The following is a 15,516-nucleotide window of genomic DNA, read 5'->3' on the forward strand; positions in this document are numbered from 1 at the left end:
GTTGGAAGGACATAAAAAATAATTTTATTTACAAGCACACACATTGTTGCAAACTGCCCTAATTTCTGAATAGTGTGAGATTCCAGGGGTCCCAGACGCTTACGCAAGGTTTGTGTTTACTTTTGGAAATGAGGCACAGTGGAGACTGTGGAATCTTTGGGATTTATGGTTTATTTACACACATACGCAGCTTGTTAAGGGTGCTTGTAGCCAAAGGAAGGCGCACGGCAGAGACTTCACTCTTTATGGTCAAAGATAATGCTTACAGTCACTTCTATAGCTCTGGATAGCTGCACACACCAATCTAGAGTCTTGGTAGCTACTCCCAGATGCGAGCTCCATGCAGCAGTTGCAGCAACTGGGCACCACTCCCCCTCCACCATTTTATGTACCTTCCCTTGACAGGCTGTGAACAGGTAGCTGGAGACTACGCCTGTGTGGAAACATCCTCTGGTCTTCCTGCTTCAGTTCTCTCCTAGTTCTGGGAGACAGTGGTACAGGCAAGGCGGGGAGAAGCACTTGGCCCTTCACTTGCCTGGCCGGCCTCTTCCTCCTCCCTTTCTGAGCCATCCTGTGCTCCACTCTCCAGCTTTGAAGCTTCCCCTTGCCTCCTGGCTGGTGCCCACAAAACCACTGCTCTCGTCTCCTGAAGACACCTTTGCCCAGTTCCTGACACAACCTGAACCTACTTTGGAGGAGTTCACAGCATTAACAGCCCAAAAGGATCTTGTTTCTCCCATAGCCACAGCCTTGGATTCAAACAGAAATCAAACAACATGCTCTGCCTCTCCAGCTTGCTGATTTTCTTCTAGATCACATTACTCCTAACTCCAACCTCTCTACTCTAAACTCTTGACTTTATCTGTTGAGGGAGGAAGCCCCCCCCCCCCGTTTGCTGCCTGGCACAGAGCCCTCTTTGATCCTTTGTTCACTCAATGGACCATCACTCAGGCAATCATTCAACACAGGAAGCCAGTCTGGTTTAATTAGCTGTTAACACTCGCTGGATCCAGTGATTAGAGAGGCCTGGCAACCAGTTTAACACCCCAAGCCTTGATTAAAGTCTAATACTTACTGGAGCCAGGAATCATAGGTCTCTGGCACCCACAAACTCCTAACACTATTATTCTCCAAGTTCAGTAAAACAGTCATGATGTATTTTGTACTTGTTTAATGGATGTAATTTTATCGTTGGTATTTTTCCTTAATGGTGGTGGTATGAATTTTTTTATAAACAAATACGGTATGTAAAAATAAATGTTATAAAAATCCTTTCACAAAAGGAAATTTAAAAATCTAGACTCCTGGCAAAGGAATCTTCCTACTCAAACCTTCTAAAGGAAGAAGTAACTGTTTTTATTTGTGTTTCTTCTACCTACCCACAGATTGGTGCTCCCAACAGGAATTCACAGTATGGGGGACACCTGATAGGGCTCTCCATGGTGCCACCCCCACTTTGCAGTGCCCTCCCCCTGGGAAACATTTGCCCTCTTCCATTTACAAATTTAGATGGCCACTGAAGACGTTTTCATTTGCTCAGTCTTTTGTAAACACAGGCTAGATTGTTAATACCTAACAGTTGCAGACTTTTTTGAGGGGCCGTTAATGGTTCTGGCCCCTTCATGGATCACTGCCTTGTCATGGCGAAGGGGATTCAATAAATACGAGAAGCTAGGTGCTTTATGCCAGGGGTCAGCAAACTTTTTCAGCAGGGGGCCGGTCCACTGTCCCTCAGACCTTGTGGGGGGCCAGACTATATTTTGGAGGGGGGAAAAAACAAATTCCTATGATCCACAAATAACCCAGAGATGCATTTTAAATAAAAGGACGCATTCTACTCATGTAAAAACACGCTGATTCCCGGACCGTCTGCAGGCTGGATTTAGAAGGTGATTGGGCCGAATCTGGCCCCCGGGCCTTTGTTTGCCTTGCCATGCAGGGCCACCCAAGATGGACAGGTCATAGCCGAGAGTTTAGAATAAATGTGATCCACTTGGAGAAGGAACTGGCAAACCACTCCAGTATTTTGCCAAGAAAACTCCATGGACATAAAAAAGGAGAAGCTTTAAGAAGAAAGTGAGAGTTTCCAAGGCCATGCTCTGGTTCATGGGGTCACGGAGAGTCGAACACGACTAAGACGACTAAAGAATAACAACGGTCCTGGGCCATTGTTATGTTTTTTTTCTTATTATATGTATTTTGTTTTTTGTATCTTATTGTAAATTATCTTGGGAAAGTGATCTAAAACTGTAACTAAGATGTAAATAAATTGGCTAATCTAGACAGAGCTTCTCTATCGCCGTCATTTTCCAAACCTTTGCACGCCACAAAAGCAAGAGGGGCCAAATAAGCTTCCTAGGGGGAAGCTTCTCTAACATTTAGGGAATAACCATGTGGTGCCTGTTTGTTCAACACACAATTGGTAACCATTTATGGAAAGGCTGTAATTTTCTGAAAAGTGGAATATTGCTACCTGGAATCCTCTTTGGGTCTGATGGCCCCACTGGATAGCTGGGGAAACACCTTTTGCCAGGGGAAATATTCGGGGTCTCCTTGGCAACAGCTTCCTGCTTTGCCGGCTTCAGGATTTGTGTTAGATCTGAAGTCCAAAAAGCGCTGTCTGCAAAAGAAGGGGGGGGTGGAAATAAAACAGGAAAAAGCAACGTGAGATTTTATGCCTCAGAATTCTGACTAAAGCAACATTTAGAAGCTCTCGTAAGCTTCCTACAGAAACCAATGTCAGTTCCCTTCAAGGCTTCTACTACAGGAAGCTCCTTTCCCTGTATCTCCCCCCAACAGCATTCATAACACGTTCCTATTAGCGGTATGAAGAGCTATGAATGGATTAAATGTGCTCGCTGTGCTGTGCCCACATTTGCACTCTCCATCTCTAGGCTACTCGCTTAAGCGAAGCACGATTCAAGTGCTTGCAAAGGAGATCCCTCAAGAACTCCTTGCTGCAGCCAAAAACAGCAATAGTGATGATTCCATAGCAGGAAAACTGGGGCACACCATGTCTTTGTGCTACCGGGGGCAAGAGAGTGCCCATCCAGGGAGGGGGGGGGTGCTGCAGCTGCAGTCGACTGGCAAAATTCCACACCTCGATGTTTTATTTATAAGTGACAAACCCAACATCGATGGAATAAAATGAAAAATCTCTCTCATCTTCAGGAAACTGAAAAATAAACTTTCATTATTTACCAAGCACCATCAGTATGCTTGGGCACACAGCACAGGCAGAGAGAGAGAGAAAAGAAACAAAGTCTGCAGCCTCAGCCACAGGAGGGCATCATTTCCTGACAGCATCTCCCAGCACCAAAGGTGGCGACAGTTTTACTATTTCCTCCAAGAATTATATAGGACACGTGAGATATGGAATGTCACGTATAGCACACCAGTTGAAACAGAAGGCATTTGGTGCACACAGAACTGGCAAATCCTCAGAATAGCTGCCAATCTGGGAGCAAATTCTGGCACAGCTTGAGACTAGAGATATCAGCAAAGCTCACCTGGTTCAGACCCAGAAACAAGATTTTGGGAGTGGGGAAATGTTCATCTCAAAGAGGCGAGCATTAGCAGCAGCTGAATTCTTCTCTAAAGGTAAAGGTAAAGGGAACCCTGACCATTAGGTCCAGTCGCGGACGACTCTGGGGTTGCAGCGCTCATCTCGCTTTACTGGCTGAGGGAGCCGGCGTACAGCTTCCGGGTCATGTGGCAAGGATGACTAAGCTGCTTCTGGCGAACCCGAGCAGTGCATGGAAACGCCGTTTACCTTCCCGCCGGAGCGGTACCTATTTATCTACTTGCACTTTGATGTGCTTTCGAACTGCTAGGTTGGCAGGAGCAGGGACCGAGCAACGGGAGCTCACCCCGTTGTGGGGATTCGAACCGCCAACCTTCTGATCAGCAAGTCCTAGGCTCTGTGGTTTAACCTACAGTGTCACCCATGTCCCCAATTCTTCTCTAGCTCAAGTTAAAATCCAAGCTGGGGAAGATTTCTTGGCTTACCCTCGCTTTGAAGAGTTAATCCTAGGAAAACTGGAACAGGGGTGCAAAAGCTCACCCCTTGCACTAGACCTTATGCCAAGGGTCAATCCTCCCCCCCCCCGCCCCGCCTGCATCTCCAGCTAGGAGCAAAGCCCTACCTGAAACCCTAGTTAGGGTTGTTTTGCTTTTTGACACTGGATGGCTCAGTGGGTTACAGCGTAGTGCTGATAATGCCATGGTTGCAGGTTTGATCCCCATATGGTACAGCTGCCTACTCCAGCATTGTAGGGGGTTTGACCAGCCGATCCTCAGGGTCCCTTTCAACTCTACAATTCTATGATTCTATGACATATATTACATAATTTCCTACTGTACTATGTCGGTGGTGGTGGAATCAGTCTTTTTCATGAGACGATGGAAGAGTGTGTGCCTTTGGGGGTGAAGTCAAACCGTTGGAGAGTTACAGTGGTTGATATGGAGACCAATATGGAAGAGAGATGTTTTGTTGCAGCTGGGGCAGATGAAGGCATCCAGTTATGCTGATACAGGTGTACCATGATGTTTCTTCTTTCTACATTCCTCCCAGCAGGCACTTCTCTTCTAGTCACTCCTGTATATAGCTTTATTATTTTTCTTGCTTTGTTTTAACTCGACTGCAAGCCATGTTTGGGTCACTCCTGACCAGTCGATGGGACAGTAAATTTATTTATCATTTCATTTACAAACTGTATACTATGAAGCATCTCAAAGTGATTTCATGATGCAATAAAAACATACACTAAAACATTAGGCTATTAATAATGATAATAATAGATATGACCCCTCTTATGCTCTTCAAGCAACATCTTCCTCAACAACTTTGCAGCTTTAGATGTTGGCATCCATGGTCTGAACAGACAAATTTAGGGCCAATTCTCATAAAGCAACAATTTGTGTGTGTATGCCTAAGCTGTTTTAAGAATACCCTTTAAAGTGCAATGCTTGAGCATGACGAACATTCATTTGCAAACACAATGTATCATGCAGTTCCTGTGCACTCATCAGAAAGTCAGAGTTCTTTCCATTGTTTGCAGAGAGATAGCCACATTACTCTGTGGCAGCAAGAACAACTAAGAGTCTTGTGGCACCTTAAATGTATTATGGCATAAGCTTTTGTAGACTAGAGTCCACTCTTTTAGATGCATCATGACTACAATTCCCTGTGCTGGATGCACTATTCATTGGCAAACCTGGATTTGGTGCTGTTATGTTATGCATGAATTAAACGTTTCCAGACAGCTTTGTTGGGGGAGTTTTCCAACCAAGAGCCCTTTCACACAACAGCCTATTGCCACCCATTTAAACTCCCTGTGCTCAAACCAAAGCGTTTCAGCTTTTGGCACTTGGAACAATTGAGGTTTGGCTTCAAGCACAAGTCTAAAATAGCAGGGACAAACCGCACGATCTGAAGTTAGCGAACATAAAGTTATGGAGAAGCTAAAGAAACAACTTCTCCTGCCCTTGACCTCTCTTGCTTCTGGGGCCTCTCATCCGCAGACCGCAGGCAATTTAGCATTCCACGCTGGGGAGAGAAATTCACACGACTCAAACAACAGCAGCAAAAGAATCAGAAGCTTCAAAGCCAACAGCCTCATTGTGCATCTCAGAGGTCATGATCTTAACAGAGCGCTTTGAGGAAATAACCTCAGAGCCCAACCAGAGACAAATCTCAGCTCGGAACATTTAACATCCTGTTCTGCAACTTTGCGGAGGCTTCGAATTGTGCACTTCCTGCATCCAGGCCTGTGTTTTACAAGGGCGCTTGTGTCTGCTTGAGCGGTAAGCTGCCTCTCCAGGCTGTTTTAACCCTTCACCATCCTCATCCCTTCCTGCCCTCATCCCACCTGGACCCTTAAGGATGCAGGCAGGGCTGGGAGCAAAGCCATGGGGCCGTGGCTGCCTGTCGTGGGATTGCAAATGTAAATTCCCAGCCTTTGCAAAGGAAGCATCAGCAGCCACTGCTCCATTTTTCTCTCCCCTCCGTTCTCCCCTCCTGGCGGCTCTCCTCCTGCCTGGGAAGCGAGCAGGCGCAGAAGCAAACATACACACAGAGCTTTGTCAACGTTAATTACCAGAAGCCGGGAGCCCAGCAGTCATCCTGTTGACTAATTTGTCAGATGCTGCTGACTCAGCATCAGGGAGGCCAGCTTGCAGGGAGGAGTGCAATCGGGGAGCGGACGCCTTTATTCTTCCGGCCTTCCCTTCATCCCAGAGCCTTGTGGGGTGGCTGTGGGTGACCACCTCCATTCAGAAGATCTGTGTCTAGGACAGCTTTTGATCCAAAGGCTCGCTAGCCAGGGATAGTTGAGGAAGGGAGCGGATTGGTTAGACTGAGCTTATGCTGGCTGTTGTTGTTTTCCTTCTTCAGCTAGGCTTCCTCTGCTGTCATTTGACGCAGCCCCTGCCCAGGTGAGAGTAGGACAAGAGATGGCTGGGAGACAAGCTTTGCTCCTGATCTGAAGGACAAAGTGCCTTCAGGTGGGCCCTCACCTAACAGTACTTTGTGCCCCAACACTAGCAGTGCTGTGTAGCTCCCATTTAAAAATTCTTGCAGTGCCCTGAAGCAATGCCACACCAGGAGCACTGTGGGAAATTAAAATGGCAGCAAGACTTTAAAAGGCGGCTAGGGCAGGGGTCAATAGTTGACCGTTAGCAGCTTGGGTGCTGATGCCAGCCCTGCTGAGGACAAACGCTGTGTAAACACTACTGATTTAAACCACACAGGTATTGTCAGGAGTTGTTTCATCTCAAAGTGCAGTTGTTCACTCACCTGTAGGCCATGTTTGGGTCTCCCTTGACCAAACGACAGGATAGCAAATTTATCCATTATTTCGTTTACAAATTGATTACTATGAAGCACCCCAAAGCGATTTCATGATGCACTAGAAACATAACACTAAAACATTAGGCTATTAATAGGTATCAAGCAATGTCTTCCTCAACAACTTTGCAGCTTTAGATGTTGGCATCCATGGTCTGAGCAGACAAATTTAGGGCCAATTCTCATAAAGCAGCAATTTGTGTGTGTACACCGAGGCTGTTTTAAGAGTACGCTTTAAAATGCGATGTGTGAACATGACAAGCGTTCATTTGACATGTCTTAGGGTAACATGCATGACTGCAAGCTGTAAACCAGTTTACTTAACAAAACAAAAAGGTGTATTAAAACCAAAGTGTAGAACTTCAAGTGTGAAGTTACTGGGCAGTTTGGCATACGTTGAGGGTGAGGGAGATAATTCTTTTTTAAGAAGTAGTGAATATTTAAAATTGGAGGCATAACCCAGATTGTCCCTGCCTGTGGAGAAAAGAGCCCGTATCTTTGTGGATCTGCAAACAAGAGAAAGGAAACAACCTGAGATTGGAAAGCAAATTTCCAGCACAGGCCACAGCGGGAGTGTTGTTGTACTCAGGTCCTGCTTGGCCACAGAGCAGGATGCTGGATGGGTCTGATCCACCAGGACTCGTCTAATGTTCCCACCTTCCTTCTAATGTTCTTACCTCCCAAAACTTCTCAGAAGACATCTTCCTGACAAAAGTTCTGACAAATGTTTGTTGCCTCCTAAAAAAAATGGCCACCTTGCAGAATACTCTCCAAATATATTCTCCACCATTTTTTTGTGGAAGCTGCAATTTCCACCCCACCCCAAAAGCCCTGGAATGATGTGAGGTCTGGAGCATTATAAAAGAGACAAGATGGCAGCCAACATTGCTGCTCTTGCTATTTGCAACAGCAGCAAAGAACAAAAACCAAACAATCCTTTGGAGAAGATAAAGCTGCTGAACTGCTGCCACTGTTGAATTGCAGGCCTCACCCCAAGAAATGGACACCATCTGTCCTGTGGGAAGGCAGAAGAGAGCAAAATGAGGCAGGCAAGCAGCCAAAGACAATATCAGCCTGCCCCCCACCAACATGGACAACTTTACATTTTATATAATGTATTTTAAAAAAATATTTTAAATTGATAAACTGCCTCGGGTGCCCTTGCCAGAAAGGAAGTATAGAAATGTAATAAATAAATGAGGAACTGTTGGGAGAATTTCTTATCAATGCAAGAGAAATCATCCTCCCAGTTTCTCTCTCCACAAATCGGGAGAATTTCAAGAGGTTCCTGCTTGCAATATTGCAGTGATCATGCTAACAAAAGCTCCCTCTGGGTTTGTGTGGCCAGGGAGAGGGTGGAACCAGGCCCATGCTTTTGTCCCGACGAACGTAGAGCCAAAGGTGACAAACTAATTTGCTGGATAATTCCCAATCTCAGGCTTGCCCTTGGTTTCAGCCATGAGTCAGCCGCTCTGCTTGTCAAGGCTGGTGGGTTCCTCATTAAATCCTAATGGAATCTGAACAAGTATCAAAGCAGGAAAAGGGCCATGAATGTGTGACCAGGACTTGGGAAACAGCTCGCTTGCATACAAGGCTAGCGGCAGCAACCGCAGCTGCGAAACTCGTGCCAAGCCTGAATTCCATGTGCAGGGGGAAATTGAGAGACATCACCAACAACTGGGCTCTGTCTGGAGAAAGCAAAGCCCAACACTTTCTTGAAACGTTCCGACCTTTTCCTCATTTAGGGTTGCCAAAGCTTTGCTACTACTTCAAACAAAAGTTTTGGGTCTCTTCTCTGGCCAGACAGTAGTCCGGCCAAGAAAAGCAACTTCAGAGATTGTGGAAAATATGCCTCCATCCAGATGAATATTATGCATGCAGCCTAAATATGTGAAACAGAGATGGTATGTGGTGAAGTGAACACCCATCTGGGAGACCTGGGTTTCAGTCCCTCAAGTAGGCAATTGTTTTTTGGAGGGTTTCCAGCAAGTTGTAGCCCTTCTCTCGCTTTCTATGCTTCAGTATATAGCCTGTAAAAATGTGCGTAGTAACCACCTAGGGAATCACACAGAACCTAAACCTATCCTTTAAATCAGTTCAGAAAGGGTTTTGTCTTTCAGTGAACCAGGACTGAGCCGAAACCTGAAACCTCTTGACTGCCTTACCCCTGAACTGGAATTGGAACCAAATTGGTGAGGGCTCCTCTCAGCTTCTTCAAGGCTTCTTCCAGCTCTGTGGGTCTGTTTTGAGTCTATTAAAAAGATACAATAGAATCAGAGAATTGTAGAGTTGGAAGGGAACTCCTGAATGTCATCTAGTCCAACCCCCTGCACTGCAGGTATCTCAACCAGATCATACATGACAGGTGGACATCCAACCTTTGCTTAAAAACCTCCAACGAAGTAGAGTCTGCCACTTCTCAGTGGAGTCTGTTCCAATGTTGAACCAGCTCTTATGGTCAGAAAGTTCTTCCTGATGTTTAGTCGTAATATCCTTTCGTGTAACTTGAGTCTGTTGGTTCGGATCTTAGCCTCCGGAGCGTACGTTTGCTCAAAAGTCTCTTTAAAAATAAAATTAAAATCAGGGGGTGGTGCATAGGTAAAAACCTCTTGATTTGTCACAGAAGACCTTCACATGAGGCTAAATAAAAAGCTCACTTCCGTGTCATTTTGCTGACTTTGAGCACTTTGTAAAGGAAGCTCTGGCTACTATTTTGCCTCAGCGGCTCCCAGAAGCAAAAGGCTTCCTCACCCCCACTTGACTGGTCAAGAGAACTATCCTGATTCCGCTTTGCAGCTGTGGTTGGACGACTGCCTATGTGTATGCAATAACTTGCTTGCAGAATTGCTGTTGCAGAGATGCTATTGAAGCCGGCTGAATAATTCATGTGTGAATAAATATTCTTTGTTGAGTTGTGTGGTTCTGCTGACTCAGTGTAAGTCAGCATTGCCAGAGTCTCATCCAATTTGCTCATTTAAAGAAACGTCCAGGCCTCCTTCTTCCTGTTTTCAGTTGGGACAGCTGATCCAGGGATTATCGGCATCCTCTGCCCTTGGTCAAACAGTGTGGCCGTGACGTATTGGCTGTGCTTACATGTACAGTTTACCAATGAATCTAGCACATAATAACTCGCTCATCTGAATAAAAATAAAAGCTGTTCTTGACAGAAGAGGCTTTGAATGGATTGTGGCTACTGTAAGAAATCAAGAACTAGCAACTCAGTCTGAAAGTAGGCCAACCCTGGGGTCGTGAATTCTCCTTACTTTCTCCCCCCTTCCTCTGTTTTCTGGTTTCGATCCAGAAGTCACGCTTTGGTTATGCTGGCCTTAAAATACGGCTTTTCACACTTCATTCAACACTTTGCTGCACAGTCGCTTAAAGGAAGCTGTCAGTAGCCATGTGAATGCAGCTCTTGGAAGGAATGCCATCTTTTCCCAAGCACAACACCTGAGAAAAGCAAAACTCAGCGAGTTCTGGCAAGCATGGCACCCTTCTGAGATGCCAAGTAATACTGATGTATGCCATCTTCTGTTGACTGAAAATGAAAAGTTTGGAATAATATATTTCAGCTGAAAGATCCTTGGGGGAAGGACCTTGTCTCTTTTTTTATGCTGCTCTGTAAAGCATAAATACTGCATCATCATCATTATTATTTATGAATAACAACAGCAACTTATCATATATCATTCTACACATGCGGATCCTGAGCCAAAATGGTAGTATCCACAGAGACGAGAAAGGTATTTGCAGGCTTGGAGGAATCCAAGGGGATTTGTGGGGTAGGGCATGTTAAGGTCTGAATCCCTGAAGAGAGCCCAGCAAAGACTGAGCATGCTGTGCAGCCACAAAATGCTGGATGAATGTTGGAACAGGTGAGGGGGGGACTAAAAAACCAGAGGGGATAGGGAACATAGTAGAATATCCTAGGAAAGAGCATGGGCGGTGGCTGGAACCTGAGCAGGGCTTTACTCTGCAAAATTTTGTTGCAGGTCCTACATGCTACTTCTAATGTTAGGGGCATAAAGGGGGCACTTCCCTTTGCTTGCTTTTCTCCACTCAAGGGTCCATACTTTATAAACCTTTTTTAAAAAAGATATAAATTAATTATAATAAATTTCCACTGTCACCAGCCCTGGATTGATTGATTGATTGATTGATTGATTGATTGGTTTTTAGTAGCCTTAACATAGCTTCTCCATACCTCACTAGAGAATAAGGCTGATGTACCAACCGGGGAGGGTGCCTCACCCCAGACCAGTGCCGGATTTACATATAAGCTAAACAAGCTATAGCTCCTATAGGGCCCGGTTCTTGAGGCCCCCCAAAAAATTAAAGAAAAAAAACCTGGATGTACATTTCCAAAATATAAGATAAAAAACAAATAAAATAAAACCTACATACAGCAACAGTTCTAGATTCAGGTAGGTAGCAGTGTTGGTCTGACATAGTTGAAATATATATATAAAAAAATAAATTGTCCAGTAGTACCTTATAGACCAACTAAACTTGTTCTTGGGATACGCTTTCATGTGTGTGTATCTGAAGAAGTGAGCATGCGCACGAAAGCTTATACCAAGAACAAACTTAGTTGGTCTCTAAGGTGCTACTGGACAATTTATTTATTTATTTTCTAATACAGCAACAGTGTTATGTGTTGTGTAGGCTCCTAAGATGTAAGTAATGGGCCCTGCCTGCTAGCCTGCTCCCTAAAATATCACCATATTCATATCACGTATCACATATATTCAACACAAAAATCAATGACAATTTGTTGTTGACAAAGGACAGCTGGACATATAAAGGGCCCCATTACCTTCAGTAGCTTAGGGCCTCATCAAACCTAAATATGGGCCTGCCCCAGACTGTCACCATATCGCAGGAGGGATTGAAGCAGAATTTTAGGTTTGCGAGGTTAAAGCAGATTAAAGGTCTCTGTTGCCCTAGTGCAACTGACATATCCCCTTTTTTAGCATCATTTCAGGGTGTTGAACTAGATGGTCCTCAGTCAGGGTGCCCTTCCAACTCTACAATTCTGTGATTCTGATAAGCACTTTTTTATTTTTTGCAAAGCGAGGGGGAAATGCATTGCGAACGAACGACTGGCAGGAAGATTGATAAAATAACACCCCACCCCACCTCCAAGCAAAGGGCGGCGAATGCAGCAAGCAGGCTCTTATGATGCATAACGGCCTTGCATAAAGAGACAAGAAATCCCAAGGAATGCTCAGCGAAGGCCGCCTATCATCTCCACGTCAGCTTTGGGCGAGCAGATCAGGATGGCTGCACCATCAAGAGACGCTTAAATGCATGTGTGCAGGAGGGACCTGAGGCAACCCGATATCCGGACTCTTTCTTTCTCACTCTTTGGCAGCCATCCGGGCTCCCCTCTGGCTTGGGAGAGTTTTGTGCCAGGGACTAATTTCCCATTTACTGCATTCCCCCCCACCCCCCACCGGATTCCCGCTTAATGCATGTGGGCAGGAGGGCGGATTTCTGCACGGCATCTCTCTTCCTCATCTGCCGCACTCGGCTGCCTATTTCATACGCCGGGAAAAAGGCGCGATGGCTGCTCCTCCTCCTCGCGCCCAGGTTTTCCTTGACAGGCGCTCTCGCCGCTACTCAAAGCCAGAATGGCGGCGGCTGCTTCTTTAGTCTGCTCAGCTGTTGTCCCATAATTCATTTCCCCCAAACACAATACGCTGCTTGTGAGCTACTTTTGTCTGAAAGATTTAATAAATACAGGTTGGGGGGGGGCGTTCCTTTGGGATTGCTTGTTTCAAGCACACACACAAAACACCGCCCCTTTAGGATGACTCGAGCCCCTGGAACTTGCCAAGTGGTTTCAGGCACCTCTAAATACCGTTTTCTCGCCACCCGAGTCAATCCATCTGCCTAGCAGCCGCGGCCTCTGCCTAGCACGGGAGCGCCCGCCCCGCCGCAGTTGCTCTTCTTTGGCCCGACACCTTTGTTTATTAGGGAGGAAACGTGGCTCTTGCCCAATTAATGCATCCTCAAGTCGCCCATAATATGCCTCCCCCCCCCCCCGATAACCGTGAGGGGATATTTGCATTTAAGAAGACGGCAACGAGAAAACCGAGGCTCGTTTCCTACACTTTCGATTCCAAATCAATTCTCGCCCAATCCTGGAGAATTAACATTCTGTTAATGTTGCAATGTTACAATCTCTCTCAGGATGTCACCTTCTTTCGCCTTGTAAAGGAAAGCTCACATTCTGGCCGCATTTTGGATGAAATTATCAAAACCGAGTTAGTTTTAATCCAGGATAATAATAATAATAATAATATCATCATCCAATGTGTTGTTTGGGGGTTGTATGACAGGAAAACAATGAGGGTTTATGTTCCCTTAATTATAGAAAATTCAGTGTGTTAGAAAGATGGGCATGACTTAATTTATTCCAGTCTGGGGAAATTTTCAGCTGTTAAAATGAGCAGCTTACACCCAAAATCAGTTTTCTGCAACAAAATATTCCAGTTGCTGGAACAAGAAGCAAAATTAAGGGATAGCAATGTGCACTCCTTTGATATATATATATTTGGGGGGCGGGGGTCCAAGCAGTGTGCAAACACAGAAAGGATGTGGTTAACGGAATACAGTATATGAATTCAGAACAAAGCTTTGTTATGTTATTGTTGTCTCAAGGCTACTTACAGTAAAATGGAAAAAAAACCTTTTTTCAAAAGCGCAGTAAACAACAAAGCACTAAAACGGGGTCATACACCACTTCTCAAGATAATAAGAAAATGCCTACCACCCTCTAACAATATCAGCATGATTGCCACTATAAGTTAACCAGCAGTAGTAACCTCCAAACAGCAGAGAAAATTAACAATCAAATGCCTGGGGGGAAAGGAAAGCCTTTGCCTGTCACTGTTATTGTAGATATCAGGTGACTCTGTTTTGGGAGAGCATTCCTTAAAGAGGGACCACCATCGGAAAAGGCTGTCTCTTAGGCCTTCAGCAGGATCTTCCTAAATGCCTGATAATGGTCCCCTGTGTTGAAGTGTGGGATTTAGCTGTACTTGGGGAAACTTACAGGAGGAATGTGGGTGAGACATGGGGAGCAAAGTATCCATTGTTGATTTTTTAAGAGACTGGAAATCCATCAGACATGCCGAAAGAACCAACAGTGATCATTAATCCTTTTATCGCAATAATATGTATAAATAGATGCTGGGTGACATACAGAGTGGTGTGTGTACACATATGTGTATGTATGCATTTGGAGTATTCTTTTAAACTCTATTTAAAACAGTAGAAAATAGCAACAGAAAGCTCCTAGGAAGCCATGTCAATTTATTAAAAGCACGGAGGCTGGATTTGTATATTGATTGGTTATTACTGTTGACTGCATTTTTCTCCTGCCCTTTTCTTCAAGCTGTTTCGGACCATTTACATGCCTCTCCGGGCCTTCTACCCTCCAAACCTTGTGCCACAGGAGGAGCTTCCTGACTTGTGGAAGATTTGAACCTGGCTCTTTCCAATCCTGCTCTTAACATTTTTAACCATTACACCACGCTGGGTCTTAATTAATGATTCATACAACAGATGGGATCTCAGGACCCTCAAATTCTATTTTTATTCTTCCTTATTATCAGAAACCAAGCACAGAAGTAGAGGCTGCTCTGCTGGCTCCCCAGACACAAAAATAGGGCTGTTGACAACAGTCTGCGTGGTGTTTAAATAGCCAATGAAGCGGTCCTGGATCACTTGCGTTGCTTTGAAACACCCAGGATTTTCTGCACGAAGGAGGAAACAAAGGGCATCCCCTTGGCAAGCATAAGGTAGCTAGATGGCACCGGATGGTACTTCCACTGCTGTGCTATGCCAGCTCAGGCCTTTCCTTGAGAGGCAGCAGCTGAAAAGCAGCATAGGATATAGTGCAGTCGTAAATCCGATTTAACATAGAATTACCTGCGACCAAGTGCCCACATTAAATCCACCGTAAAGAAAGCATGCATGCTCAGATCATTCTAGCGCCACACCAGTGCTCCAGTTACACTTACATTAATGGAGTAGTGGGGGAAACAAGTGCCCAACCCTTAACAGACTGAGAAATCAATATGGAAGATTGACTCTACATTGGTAAGTTGTAGTAATGGTGCTAGGCAGCTTAGAAGGGCTGGAGGGAGGGAGGGAGAGAATTCTGTTTCTAATACAAGCTCATCCTTCCTTAGTGCTATCTCTGCAGAGTCAAGGCAAGGTTAAAGCCTAACACTAAGAGATTTAAGGGGTTTGCATTTTTATCCTACATTAAACTTTTGGCCTCACTCCTCCCAGCACCCGATTAGAGTTTTACCTTCTAAACTTGTTCACATGGCCCCTTGTGTGCCTTGGGGTGGGCAGGAGGGAGACACAGCTGTTTTTACAGGAAGGTTATTTTTGTTCTGCCTGGCCTTCCCCCTCTCTGTTGCTTTCCAAGCTTTGAGATCTTTTGGTCAGGGGCCATATGAAGGGTAGACTGCTCAAGCCAGAGCTGCCCACAGGAATTCAGGAGATCAAAGCCTTCAACAACACAAGCTGAAAAGAGAAGGGGAGAGAGAGAAAGAAGAATGTATGAAGAGCACATTGTGGGGAAAAGCCCAACTGTATGGCCATAAGTCATATTTTGTTGTTATTTTTTTTAAGCATCTCCTATGGTAGCAGTG

At 45.1% G+C, this 15,516-nt stretch overlaps 1 long non-coding RNA gene across 3 annotated transcripts in view; it reads right to left on the reverse strand.

The window, feature by feature from the left end:
* The window catches only part of LOC310766567, an 89,990-nt gene that overhangs the window by 37,099 nt on the left and 37,375 nt on the right, over window positions 1–15,516 (reverse strand). For 2 of the 3 annotated variants that reach the window (XR_014550258.1, XR_014550260.1), the window contains exons 4-6: window positions 15,168–15,388; window positions 6,099–6,427; window positions 2,474–2,620 (exon numbers count right to left, since the gene is read on the reverse strand). This is a non-coding gene — a long non-coding RNA (uncharacterized lncRNA). The remainder of the gene's footprint in view (window positions 1–2,473; window positions 2,621–6,098; window positions 6,428–15,167; window positions 15,389–15,516) is intronic. The other variant, XR_014550259.1, reaches the window with a different exon arrangement.

The sequence above is a fragment of the Podarcis filfolensis genome, assembly GCF_964270895.1.
Source record: "Podarcis filfolensis genome assembly, chromosome: 1".
NCBI lineage: Eukaryota > Metazoa > Chordata > Lepidosauria > Squamata > Lacertidae > Podarcis > Podarcis filfolensis.